Source organism: Ursus maritimus, unplaced genomic scaffold, assembly GCF_017311325.1.
Source record: "Ursus maritimus isolate PB19 unplaced genomic scaffold, ASM1731132v1 scaffold_16, whole genome shotgun sequence".
Lineage (NCBI taxonomy): Eukaryota > Metazoa > Chordata > Mammalia > Carnivora > Ursidae > Ursus > Ursus maritimus.
In genome coordinates, this window is record NW_024424008.1 from 49715953 (window position 1) to 49730057 (window position 14105).

Genomic DNA, 14105 nt, shown 5'->3' on the forward strand with positions numbered 1-14105 from the left:
GCACAAAGGCCTATAAATTTTCTTTTGAGTCAAAGCCATTCCTTCTTGATAAGATCATGGCAGAAATTAAGATGAGCGTAGATTTCAGTGGTAGAGTACAGATTTTCATGTAACTGAAGTTTTCATTCCTCTAGGATAAATTACTACAGGTGGGGTTGCTGGGTCATATAGTGATCATATGTTTAACTTTACAAGAAACTGCCAGGCTGTTTTCAGGGGATCTGTACCATTCTGCATTCCCACCTGCGATACAGGAGTTTCACTTGCTCCTCATTCTCCCAGTAATTGGTATTGCTCGGATTTTTTAAGGCAGCCATTTTAATAGGTGTGCAGTGGTATCTCATTATGGTTTTAATTTGCATTTCTCTAACGACTAATGATGTTGAGCATCTTTTTATGTGTTATTTTGCCATCTGTAGATCCTCTTTGGCTAAGTGTTCAGTTCTTGTTTCTTTGTTGGGTTGTTTGTTTCTTATTGTTGAATTCTGAGGTACTAGTCTTCTTATTGTTGAATTTTGAGAGTTCTTTATATATTCTGGAAACTAGGCTTTGTTGGATATGTGATTTATAAATATTTTCTCCCTATGTGGCTTGTCTTTTCATCCTCTTAATTGTGCCCTTATAAAGCAAAAGTTGTGAGTTGCTGAATTCCAATTTATCTTTTTATTTATTTATTTTTTCCTTTTTGGATTGTGCTAAGAACTCTTGGCCAAATCTAAGCTCATGAAGACTCTTTTTTGATGTTTTCCCTTAAGAATTTTGTTGTTTTATGCTTTTTATTTGGACCAGGATCCGTTTAGAGTTAACTTTTGGATACCGTTGCGATCTAGGTTGGGGTTCATTTGTTTGTTAATGGATGTCCAGTTGTTCCAGCACCATTTATTGAAGACCGCACGTTTCCCATCCAATTGCCCTTTCATTTTGTTGAAAGTCAGTGGAGCATATCTGTGTGGGTATGTTTCTCGCCTCTGTAATATTCCATTGATCTGTGTGTCTATCCTTTCACCAGTGCCACCTGTCTTAATTACTCTAGCTTTATAGTATGTCTTAAAGTTGGGTAGGGTGAGTTCTCCAAATTTTTTTTCAAAATTATTTTGAGTATTCTGGTTCCTTATTTTTCCATTCAAGTTTTAGAACCATCTTGTCTTTATCTACAAAGAATCCTGTTGAAATTTTTATTGGGGTTGTGGTAAATCTATAATCCATTTGGAGAGAATTAACATGTTAACTATTAAGTCTTCCAAACCATGAACATGGTATGTTATCCGTGTATTTATTTATTTGAGGGAAAGAGAGCGAGAGAGAAAGCATGAGCACGGTGGAGGGGCAGAGGGAGAGGGAGAAACAGAGTCTCCACTGAACAGGGAACCCGATGTGGGGCTCGATCCCAGGACCCTGGGATTATGACCTGAGCTGAAGGCAGATGCTTAATGACTGAGCCACCCAGATGCCCCATGTTATCCATTTATTTAGATTTTCCTTGATTTCTTTCATTTAAGCTTTATAGTTTTCAGCATACAGATATTGCACCTATTTCATTAGCTTGATAGCTAAGTATTTAATCACATGTTAACATAAATAATAATTTTATTAAAATACTATATTTTTCAAAACAAAATAAGAATGGTGGCATTGTTTTACATTTTTGCAAATCTCTTTAATATCTGGCTTAACAAAAGACAGCTGGATTCTCATACTTTTTCAGTTTTCAGTCTGTTGTGATATGTTGTTTGGGTTGAAATATATGAAGAAAATCTGATCTCACACAGATACAGAGTTGGAAAGTGAAAGAGTATTTTCACTTTTCAAGTAATTGTGGATACTTTGATACTGCACGCAAACTTGACAAGTGGCTGTTTCATAAATTTTAGTTGCAACGTGGAATCTGATCTCTGTCAATGAACTTTTTGTACTTGGTTGTCTTAAAATCTTGGTCTATGTTGCACTCTCAATGGGTTTTTACCCATGTCTAATTTTGTGACATCATGCATTGATCATTTGGAAAATATTGGTTCTGAGTTACGAACGTCTTCCTGATGTTGACACGTTTCATCATGCAATATAAAAAACTATATCTATTCACATCACCACTGATCTCATCAGAAAAGCCTTTAAGGATTGGGAAGCTCCTGTGAAGGATCCAAATTTTCCAAAATTCTAATTTTCAATTGAGAGTTTAAATTATGTCACTTGTAACAAACATTGTCAGATGTTTTCTTTGAGGTGACAATCTCATTTTGTTCATTTTTGAGAAAATGGTTGCCAACTATTAAGTCAGAGTAATCATTGTTTGTCAATCTTCTTTCGAGTGAAAATGATGTTTATGAAAAAAGTGGCTAGTTCAGCCAGCAGCTGAAACATGCAAGTGCTTTTTCTCGAAACAACCTTAGAATTTTGGTATGCAGCAGAAGTGCTTCCATTTTTTTTCACACTAAATATTAAAAAGACATGTCTTTGGGATTGAGATTTAAATAAATTAATAACTTTTAATAATTAATAATTTCTACTGCTTCACCAAGGATGTTCCTAAGTGAAGCTGGCAAGCGTGTGGTGGTGAAGTGATGAGAAGCACAGTTTGGCCCTATCGCCTTGATGCATGTGAAGGAGCGAACGGTTTTGCCCACCATTGTTTTGTACTGTTGGTGCAAACATCAACACCATGAAGGAGGCAAACGACATCACACTATTATTATGAAAATAGTTTCGACCCTCTGATCCCCTGACAATGTCTCAGGCACCCCCACACTTTGAGGACTGCTGCATTAGGCCACACAACAAGACAAAAACTGGAAATCTGCAGGTGTCGACTTTGGAGAGTTGCTTCCTGGAAATTCTATTGGAACCATGTCTTTATCTTACCCCTACTGCCCACTTTCAGGAAAAAGTGAACAATCTCTCATCTAAAGAAGCCGAAGGCTAGTCACCTTTCTGCGGTGATGCTGTGTCCTGTTGAAGAAGAGAGATGTTAATTTAACTGAAGTGTAGTGAAGAGCTCAGTGGGTGGGAGAAAGAAGAGTGGGGATTTATATTTCCTTAACTTCCTGGGCGTGACGCGTCCCGGGCGAGGGCTCTAATTTTAGTTAGAAGCACTCCAGTCGGGGCGCCTGGGTGGCTCAGTTGGTGAAGCATCTGCCTTTGGCTCAGGACATAATCCTGGGGTCCTGGGATCCAGCTCTGAGTTGGACTCCCTGTTCAGCGGGGAGTCTGCTTCTCCCTCTGCCCCTTACCCCTGCACCCCCCTGACTCATGCTCTCAAGCTCTGCTCTGTCTCTCAAATAAATAAATAAATAAATAAATAAATAAAATCTTTAAAAGAGAGGGAGGGAGAGAGAGAGAGAGAGAGATACACACTCCAATCACTCCACCTCGTTGGGGAAGCATAGCTGATGCCCTCAATATCAGCAATGAGGCCTGGGTGGGGTCTGCCTCGTGGTGAGACTAGGGATAAGTACTCCATCAGGCTCTTCTCTGATAAACCTTCTCATGGGACTAATGGCTGCTCCAAATCCAGTTAATTCAACAAATTGTTGCAAGTACTTTCTAGTACTGAGGACGGTGTTAAATGCTGGGAATGGGGTCTGAGGTAGAGGACACATACCTACTATTTATCTTGGTGTCCCCTCCTTGGCCCTTTCCAGCTGGATCTGTTTTAAAGCTTCATTGTTTTTGCGATTTTGTAACTTGGCTCTCACTGCAGGAGAATTTTTAAAAATCAAAGCAATTCTGGACGCTATACAAATGATATAAAGAGAACCATGTACGCCGAGCCTCATGCTATAAACTCCACATCGTCACACACTTTATCTCATTTAATCTCCGACAACAATATGAAGCAGGTCCTATTGCAAAGAAGAAAGTAAAAGGCACTTGAAACCCCACCGTCCAGCGCGTCTGGGTGGCTCAGTCGGTGAAGTGTCTGCCTTCAGCTCAGGTCATGGTCTCGGGGTCCTGGGATCGAGCCCACGTCGGGCTCCTGGCTCAGTGGGGAGTCTGCTTCTCCCTCTCCCTCTGTACCCACTCATGCTCTATTGTGCTCGCTCTCTCTCTCTCAAATAAATAAAATCTTAAAAAAATAAATCCCACCACCTGAAGGTAAATACTCTTAGCATTTTGGTAACATCTTTCTACAACTCTATGCATTCATAGAGAGAAGGCTACAAGTTTATGTAAATGGGATCATATTTTACAGATTATTTTGTATCTTGATTTCATTTTCTCCACAATATGAGCTAAGCACCTTCTCCAAAGGGACGCATGTTATCATATTTTATCCCGCTGTATAGATGCATCCATTTACTTCATCTGTCAGTGGACATCTCAGTAGGGGTAGTTTCCAGGGTTTGCTTTATAAACACATTGCCATGAATTTCTTTGGGCATGCTTCATTCTGAAGCCGTGATCTTCTAAGAGTAAATTTCAATAAGTAGGATGGTTTACATTTCTATTCCAAATGCTGAACTGTTTTTCAGAAGAGTTGAATTAACGTCTATACCTCAAACAATGTCCAAACAGTGTCTGCTGCCTTTTTCTGCAAAGAATGCTGAGGGAAGACGTGAGAGAGCGCACGTGAATGTATTCTCGTGTGAATACCTGTGTGTACGTGTGAGCTGCGCACATGTGTGGGGGTTTGTTTATTCATTCAACAAATGTTTCTGAGCATCTACCATGAGGCAGATGCGCAGGTAGGGATGTAACTGTGAGAAACTCTGCATGATCCTGTCTCTCCTGGGGTCAAACATACTTTTTTTTGAGAGAGAGCGAGTGAGCGGGAGTGCCCGCATGCACATGTGGGGTGGGGTGGGGCAGACAGAGAGAATCTCAAGCAGGCTCCATGGCCAGCGTGGAGCCTGATGTGGGGGTCCCCCTGGGACCATGACCTGATCTGATATCAGGAGTTGGATGCTTAACTGACTAAGCCACCCAAGGGCCCCTGAGACATACATTTTTTTTTAAACCTGCCATAACCACGTAACGAAAAATTATATGAAGATATGGCCACTTAAAACTGGGCTCGGCCTTGGTCTAGTGATGGTGGCCAGGGTAGTAGAGGAAATCAGAGAAGGCTTCCTTGGAAAAGGGCTATTAGAGCTAAGGTCTGAGGGCTAAGGAGGCACTAACCAGACAAAGATTAGCAGGATGCGTGTTTCATTGGAGAGAAAGCTTCACAACTCTTTTTCTACCCTCAGTGGGAATCATCTAGCCAGGAGAATCTCCTGCCATTCCCCACATTCCTGCCTTTCCACCTCAATTCACTCTTCTCCCACCTCTTTTCCCTCCTGAGGGAGGAGGAGCACAGCTTGAAGCAGGAGGAGCACAGCTTGAAGAATGCAAAGAAGACGGGAGAGGTTGGAGCCCAGAGAGCGAGGCAGGAGAATGGGGCCCAAGAGTGCTGAAGAGGAGGCAGGACCTTGTGTCTGGTCGCATATATCCAAATGTGTCCGTGCCTTTGAGCACATGTGTGATGATATGAGAGCTGTTGGCGGTTGTATGAGGGTCCTGGTTCTCAAAGTGTGGACCCTTGACCAGAAGCATCGGCATCCCCCAGGGGGGTGGGGCCCGGCAGTGTGTGATTTAACCCCCGGTGGTTGCGATTTGCACGTCACTTTGAGAAGTGCTCCTGGAGGATGTTTGTCTGAACGCACCTGTGTGAGAGAGGCTTTGGGGTATTTGACTTGCAGGTGGCGGTTTGCATGGAGGTATCCTCGTGGCAGAAAACTCACCCCGTCCTCTCAAAGCACTCCCAAGTCTAGGGCAGGCCCTCGGGGGCGCTTAGCAGGTAGTAAATGATGGTGATGATGATGATAGGCAGGTATGTCTCCAGCTGAGCCCCTATCCCTTACCAGCCCCTGGGCAGAGCAGCCACGAGGCGCCCTTCTTTTATCACAGACAGAAGTCTAATCTCAATGGTGCAGAAAGCAGGAAATTCACAATGGGAGAGCAAGAGAAATGGCCTATTCCGAGTGGAAAAATACCTCCTTGCACGGCCCCTAAGCAGATTGCCAGGGTGAACAGAACAATTTCCCGCCTGTCCTTGGCTAATGGCTCTGGTGTGTAGGGAGAGACAGAGAGGGCAGGTCAGGTGCCAGGGCCTTGGCCCCACACAGGGCAGGGGGTTGCGGGTGGCTGATGGCTGTGAGAGGGTGTCCTTGTGTCACAGGATCACGCATGGTGGTAGCCGTGGGGAGCAAGATCTCCTCGTGGGAAGAAGGGGCCAGAACGCCTGAAAGTCAAGCACTAAAGTTGCAACTTCACCAAAGGAAACCCCAAACGAGTACCCGATTTGCACCCAGATTTGTGTCCTGGCTCTGCCGCTTATCAACTCAGCGACTCTGGGGAAGTTGCTTCAGTTCTTTTGGGCTCAGTTTCACCTTCTCGGAAATGGGCATGATCGTAGGACCTGCATCGCAGGGCTGCTGTTTGGATTAAGTGAGGTGATGTATGTGGACTCATTAGCACCGTGCCAAGCACACAGGAAATGTTCACTTCACGTTGGCAGTGGCATTTGTGTTACTGGCTTGAAATGCAGTTCCTTGGCTCCACAACCTGGGCCAGCTCACTGAGTTCAACTGGGGTGATCAGGGTCCACCAGACACGGGGTGGGGGTGGGTCCGGTGGTGCTTGCTTCCCTCCTGGAGCACCCAGGGTCCTGATGATCTGTGAAGGTGTGGAGGTCAGAAGCAGGGGGCGTGTTACTTGGACCCTGGTGTTGCCACTGCATTGTGTCTCTGCACTCACTCTGACCCTCGGTCACTGTGGTCTGCTACAGGGTGGAGTTCACCATGAGGAGGGCCTCAGGGAAATGGGGGTAAGTAGCACCCGGTGCTCAAGGTGGTTGTGTGGTGATGGGTAACATTGCAACCTGCCTCATTCCATGCCTGGCATGTGGTAGGTCCGTAGTGGGTGTCTGTTAAAGATGAGAGTCTCTCTTGGGGCTGGTCAAAGTGGGTTTAGTTAGGACAGGGAAGTCAAGAAGGGAATATTGACTGAACGATTGCCATTGCTAGGCAGTGTGTACTTTCCGAGTGTTGGCTTGATCGGTCCCCACAAGGACCCTATGGAATCGAGAGTAGCATTAATACCATCTTCCCAGAGTGGAAACGGACACTCAGAGAAGTCAGTGACTCGTTCAAGACCAGCAGTCCTGGATTCTAATTCACCACTCCCCAGGCTCATCCTACCAGCCTCTTACTCCTTTTCCAAAGAACCTGTTCTTCAGGGCGGAAACTGCAGACAACCTTATCGATCTGTCGCTGAGCGAGAATTATTTGTCAAAGAAATAAATTTACCAACCTCACTCATTTCACCCACTCTGACCACAACGGTAGTTCTTCTGTCTGCTCAACCTTGACCTCTCCTACTACAAGCAAAATCCCTTCACTTTTGTTCAATCCTCAGCACAGAGCAGCTGGGAACACTTCAGTTACGTGCTCTGTGCAGCTCTTAGGAAAGAATGAGAAGCTAAAAATAAACTCGCTTGGGTTGTGTTTCTGGGGCCTCCTCTTGTGATAAAGGGGGGCTGGACTTCGAGAGGAGAAGGGGGGGGAGAGCAGAATCCTGACCCCAGGTTCAGAAGCCTTAGCCTCACAGATAGAGTTTCTGGGGCCCGTTGTCTCCCAGGCCCTGGTCAGCTTTCTTAGCAGCCCAGGGGGGTGGGTGGGGGCTCAGGAAGTCTGTGTCATGGGCCCTCCCCTTTGGGCAGCTGCCAGTCCTGTCTCCCCTTTGCGGGTGGAGGAACCAGATAAGAAAACAGACCCTAGACGGAATCTTATAAATCGCTGTTCCTTCCCAGCAGGCCTTTCTGAACCTGCCAAGTAGATCACGCAGTTCCTCCTACATGTCTCATTCCAACCTCTGTGCCCGGGTTTGCTCCATTCCTGCTCTAGTCCTGCCCATCCTCTTCCTTCAAAGGTCAACTCTTTTAGGAAGGCAGCCCAGATTGTTTCCACCTCTTATTCTGATCTTTCTCTTACTCTGGATACTCTTGGTATGTCCACATTAATTGGGACATTAATAATTGGTACTCACGCGTACATGGCTTAGTTAATATTTTAAGATATTTCCCATGCATTTAAGAAAGTGTCTGCTTTTGTCCCTCTTCAGGACACAGACATCTTGAGAGATAGTTGGGCAGGGGAAAGAGTGGACCAGTACTCAGGAGACCTTGCTCTGGTCCGAGTAGGCCGTGAATAAGCTAGGTGACTTTGAGTCAGTCAGTTCCCTTCTCTGGGCCGTGGGCTCCCAATTTGCAAAACGCCCTCTAAGGCCTCATCCAGTTCAGATATCCCATGGGTCTGTTTAGGGCTCTGCACACAGAACTCTCTGGTGCCCTGTTCCTGCCAAGATGTGGCCTTATCTCTCTCACCACGTGTGTCCCTGGCCGGGTTCTTGCAGCTCAGATCACTTTGTGCTCTAGGGCTTCAGACCCACTGAGTCTGCGAGCCACGAATGAAACCGTCCACAGGAGAGGTCACTAGGAGGTCCCAGGCAGGTTCTGTTAAAAAGCTGATGCCCAGGTCCTATTCCTGGAGAATCAGATTCATGGGTCCGGGGTGGGGCCCAGTTACCTTGCTTGAGTCATTTGTGGCTGCGAAACAAAATGCTCCCAAACTTAATGGCTTAAAAAACAACCACCATTTTATTTACTCAAGATCTGAAGAGTAGGAGCTTGGCTGGAATGGGAATGTCCAGGGTGGCTTCAGTCCTTTCTCCACGTTTCTCTCTCTCTCTCTCCCTCTCCAGCAGGGTAGTCTGACTTCTAAGGTGGCTGGCTTCCAAGCGGTGGTGTTCCAAACATGAACGGCAGAAGCTCCAACCCTTTTAAGGCCCCACCTAAAAAGTTATATGGTGATTGTTCTGCCTCTTTCTATTGCTCAAACTAAGGCCCATGGCCAGCCCGGACTGCGGGGAGGAGAGACGGTGCCATCTCGCAGTGGTAGGTGCTGCAGAAGAGCCCAGGAGATACGGCGAGGCCATCTTTGAAACACAACTTACCATCCTTTAAGAGCAGCCTCCGGGTGCCTCTGCTGTGGCCCATGTCCCCGGAAGCCGGCTTTCCATCTCTCCCTTTCTCTCGCCGGTCAGACAAGGCAGCTCGGACCTCACGGCGCTGGTCTGTGGGGACTTGTTCTTGATGCACATTGGTTTTCTCTGTCAATGTCACTCTGCTCTTTTGCATTATAAATACTGATCATCCACCGGTTGGCAAGTGTTGGGGAACAGGGGTTAAAAGCATAACAGAAGAAGAAAAAACTTAAAAACACCCCCGAACAAAACAAACAAAAAACGTAGACTAGATATTCTTCCTGTCTTCAAGTTACTCACCATCCAAGAGCACCCAACCCAGGTGATTGCCTGGGTCAAATCATGGCAACCCTCCTGTTGATGCCAGAGCTGAAGGTTCAGTTAAACTTAAGAAGACAATTATGGACTCCCTTTTAAACAATGTGTGGGGAAGGAGTTGTGTCAAGGACTATATAAATGTTTAATATTAGAGTGAATGGCCAGAATGGTGAGTGTTTTACGCCCATCGCCTCCCACCAGCCACATCTAAGGTTCCATGCAAGGCCTGAAAAATGAAAATCGATAGAGATAATGCTTTCAGTGGTGGACATCAAACATACCTTTGGTCTGAGAGGCAATTACATGAACAACAACATCAAAGAGAACGGAATGGTAGGAGGGTTTAGAGAGATGGAGAAGTCAATGAACCCAAGAGTCCATTATAAACAGACAAGAGAGGGAGTTTCCCACAACCACAAGTGGTCTGCTGACCTGCCTGGAGTCCGTCTTGGAAGCCCACTGCCATCAGACATGAGCCCCCTTCCCAAGCCAGGCCAGGCACAGCCCAAGGATGCCAAGCTTCTGGCTGTTGCTGTCTGCTCTTTGAGAGAAATGCAGCTTTACCTACAGGCGCTGAGTTTGCCCCGCATGGAATTGCCCTCCCCTCGTGGCAATTAGGCTTCAGCTTTCACACAAGACTCTCCGATGAAGTTCAGCCACCAGCCAGCCCCAAATCATTTTTGTCACTTCCCTCAACTCTAGCTTGGGCTTTGGGGTGGGGGGTGCAAAAGAGAAAAAGTGGATTCAAGTCTTTCTTGCCTGGAAGCTGACTGGGCTGGTGGGTTACTGTCTGGTTGCAGGGCTGGTCAAAAGACTGAACAGAGGTGCTTGCTGGGTCCCTATGGTTCCTGGTGGCTCAAACACTCAGCTACAGCCTCTGTTCTGAGCTGGATCCAGTGGGCTGGAAGAAAAGTATATGATGATAAACAGGTGCCTCTCCCCACAAACATTGGCTCCAGGCACTGTGGGAGGGGTGGGGAGTTCAGACGCCTGCTTATGCTAACAGGCTGTCAGCTTCTCTGTGCATGGGAAAAGCAGAAACACGAAGCTATTCTGGTCTTGTCTAGGGAGCCATTATGTATTGCATTTCCAGCATCATTATCTCCAAAGGGCAACCTTTCTCGTTTCTCCCATTTGCATTCACTGGGAAAAGGCAAATGGGTGCGTATTTGCGGAGTGGAAAGGCTGGGGGGAGGAGTGGTCATGTGCTCAATTTGGACAAGCAGCAGCTCTGGAAGAGGCGTGCTCATAATTAGAGATTGGCACCTTGAGGTGACACTTCACGCTTACACGGCAAGTTTAAGTTAATCAGGCAGAATTAGTTCTCCAGACTAATGGGACTGGGGTGGATTTTTCACTTAGAAACAAATCTCATGCATGCTCGGGCATGCCTTGTTTCCTGACATATGCTACAGTTTTCCTGTGGGAAGACAGGGTGAAATTTTATTTCAGACCTCCCCCACTTGGCCTGCCTTTGCTTTCCTCCCTTCTCAAAATCCAGATCCGCTATAAAGGTGGCTAAGGAAGGGGGACCCTGGGGGACTGGCTCCAGGAAGGGAGGTGCTGGGGTTGGCGTGTGTCAGGTGTGCGCTCATGTAAATGGCAGGGAGAGGTCTTCTAGGCGGGGAAGCTTTGCTCGTGCTGAATTTCTGCTTTCTCATGATGCAAGGCTGTCCTGCCTAGCTCTTCCACCCTATTGGAACCAGTGAGGAGTGTGTTGGCTGCGTGGTAGAGAAAACCAGCTACGGTTTCTGTAACGGGAGCTGAATTTTCTCAGGTGACAAGAACTCTGGAATGCAAGATGGCTGCTTTGCCTCCAGGCATCACATTCATATTTCTGACAAAAAAAAGGATGAGGAGGAAGAGGAGGGGAAGTAGGAGGAAGAAGAGGAGGGGAAGGAAAGAGAGGAGGGGTAGCAAAGGAGGGGGAGGAGGAGGAAGAAGAGGGAGAAGAAAAGTGCAAAGGGCAAAAGTCACATGTCTTTCTTAGAATTCTTACTCAATAGAATTCTGTTGCCATCGTCTTGGCCAGAACTGGGTCACATGGACACCCCTAGTAAGTCTGGAGAATGAGTAGTTTGAGCACATTGCAGCTCTGTTAGTAAAAAGTGCCAGAAAGGGAAAAGAAAACCGAGCAAATCTAGGGAACCAGTGGTGCCTGCCACCACCTAGTCCCCGCAGCTCCCTACACTGTCGAAGAGGTCCTGCTTTTCAACGCCCAACGTCATGTCAGGGTCTCCTGCTCTTCCTCTGCAGGTGATCTGGCCCCGGAGCCCCCGGGAGTCTCACCACTCATCTCACCTCTCCCTGTGACCTCAGCAACACTGCTACTTCATCCTTTCATCTTGGGAAGAGAGAACAAAGCAGATGCATCACACACAGGTATGCAGGCCCCGGGGTACGGGTGCATGAGATTGCTGAGAGAGCAAGGAAGAAAGTGCTCAAGAGGAGTCTGGGAAGGTTCGCTGGGACACGGCCACGCAGGGTCTTGTGAGCTACAATCCCCTTGAATTCAAGTAGTTATAGACGGGTCACCAGGCAAGACACTGGGGTTTACAAACGGAGTGAGAGGCCAGGCTGCCCCCAGAGACATCCCATTCCATTAAGGCCGCACGCAGGCAGTTATATGTAGTAAAGACCAGACGATGATACACACCGTTATAAATGTCGAGGCACCACACCGTTCATGACAGCACGGACAAGACAGCCTTAATTTCAATAAGGTGATGTTTGAATTTAGCTTTGCAGAGTAGGCAGGACTCTCACAAGGGATGTTTTAAGCAGAGAAACTCTTTGAACAAAGATTGGAGGAAGGCAAGCAGGCAACATATTCGGATCATTGTGAGTGGCCCTCTTGGGCTGGGGGACAGCATTTGCAAGGATTGGGGTGACAGGGGTGGGGATGGGATGGGGAAGGCAGAACAAAGAGTGGGGTCAGATGAAGCACAGAAGGTGGGTGGGTACTAGCTTGTAAAGACTGAACGTTGTATAAAGAAGTCGGACTCTAGTGTCTGAAGGTTTGAGTCACATCTGAGCTGCGGAAAATACCAGAGTTGATAGCTGGGGGTGGGGAGACCGAGGCCGAGTCTCCAGCAGGAGTCTGGCAGCAGAGAGCCTGATCTAGAACAGAAGTGGTGGGGGGAGAAGGGTGAGGACGGTACACGCTTTCCCGGGGTGAGTGACGGGGTGGGGGCAGTGTCATTAGGGCTTCAAGAAAGACACAAGAGGGGAAACGCCTTTGGGGTGTGGGAAGGGTTGGATGATGGATTTGGCATGGGCGGTGCTGGGTCCCTGGGCATTACTCCTCTGGGTCTCTGGTGGTGAGGACCAGGCTGGAAAGTGTGGGGCCATCAGCCCTAAGTGGATGGTAAAAGCATGGTTCTGGATTGGATGGTCCAGGAACTGTGTAAAGCGACAAAGGGCCCCACCCAAGCTGTTTGAGGGAGAAGACAGGGGTTCAAGAAAGACAGGACAGGGAGGGCGCAAGGAACCAGGTTCAAGGAGCAGGTTTGGAAGTGAGCAAGCTCTTTCAGACAAGGAGTTAGGAAACGGTTCTGTCCTGGGGTTTGGGGGCTCAGCATTCGGCTGGGGGACAGGGAGGAAGTACATTCACAAAGCAAAGTGAGGGTGAATGGGTTGAAAGCAGCAGTTGGTGGCCAGGAGCGGCTCTGACTCTTCAGTCTGCACCCCCAGATGAAATGGTACCCCGCAAGCCACCTTGGAGGGTTATCTGCTGGGAGAGGTAGGGGTTTCTCCCCAAAACTCCTGGTCTTGCCCCTTTAATTTTCTCTGCTGGCCCCCCACTTCTAGTCAGTCGGGCTGCAGCGCTGTGCCCCGGGGCGCTGACCTGCCGGAAAGGCTATTTTTGCTGCAGTGCCTGGGGCCGAGAAAGTGCTATCCACATGGGGCTTTAGTATTTAGTAGCACAGTAGTAACAAAGTAGTTACTTTAGCTCAGCACAAGCTTTACAGCATGGGGCCGTCCCTTGTGCTCCCAACAGTTAGGCTGTCCTTCTAAGCCCTAGGTCTTTTCATAGCTCCGATTCTGGATGCGTGGGGAGTGTTTTAGAAACGGTTTCTGGCCTTTCTTGTCCTATTTCCGCCATGGCTGGGCACCCCCGCCCCAGCTCGCTCTCTCTTTGCTCCCAGGGCCTTTAGAGAAGCCACGCTCTCTTCATTTGGGGGCCAGGCCCATTTCGCAGCTTCACATGAGCACTGCTCTCCTCACAGCCCCTGACCCCTCACTGTGGGGTCCCCCTACATCCCAAGCCAGCCACTCCCCAGTTCTTGCTTGCAACAGTTTTCCTAATGCCCTTCAGTGGCTTCCCATTGTCCTGAGGATAAAAGCTGGATTCCCCCAGGAACTACCAGGCTTGTCTTGTCTGGCATCTGTTTCCTACCCCAGCCTGTCTCCCCTGCTCAAGGGCCACAGTGGCTTCTTCCATGCCATGCTCCTTCTACCTCAGGGCCTTTGCATGTGTGGCTTCTCTTCCTACATCGGAATCATTTCCCAATCCTGCCTGTCACTCCAATTCCTGGCTCCTTCACCTCATCCCTTTAACACCTCCTGACCCTTTGGCTCGCTTTTCAAATGCTACATCCTCAGGGCTCTGAACCAGGTTTTAATTACACACGTCTTTGTAGGACTAGTTGATAAATATCCGTCTTGCTTGTTAGCCATAAGGGACTATGTCTTTCTTTTCACTGTTGTACCCTTTAGCTTGGCCCAGGGCTCAGTGCAGAGGGGCTCCTCACATCAGTAAATGT

At 47.7% G+C, this 14105-nt stretch overlaps 1 protein-coding gene across 2 annotated transcripts in view; it reads left to right on the forward strand.

Moving 5' to 3' along the window:
• The first annotated feature begins 11479 nt into the window (after positions 1–11479).
• The window catches only part of FXYD6 (FXYD domain containing ion transport regulator 6), a 36867-nt gene continuing 34241 nt past the window's right edge, over positions 11480–14105 (forward strand). Inside the window, exon 1 of one of the 2 annotated variants that reach the window (XM_040631179.1) lies at positions 11480–11721. The gene's annotated coding sequence lies outside the window, so the exon portion shown is untranslated. The remainder of the gene's footprint in view (positions 11722–14105) is intronic. The other variant, XM_040631177.1, reaches the window with a different exon arrangement.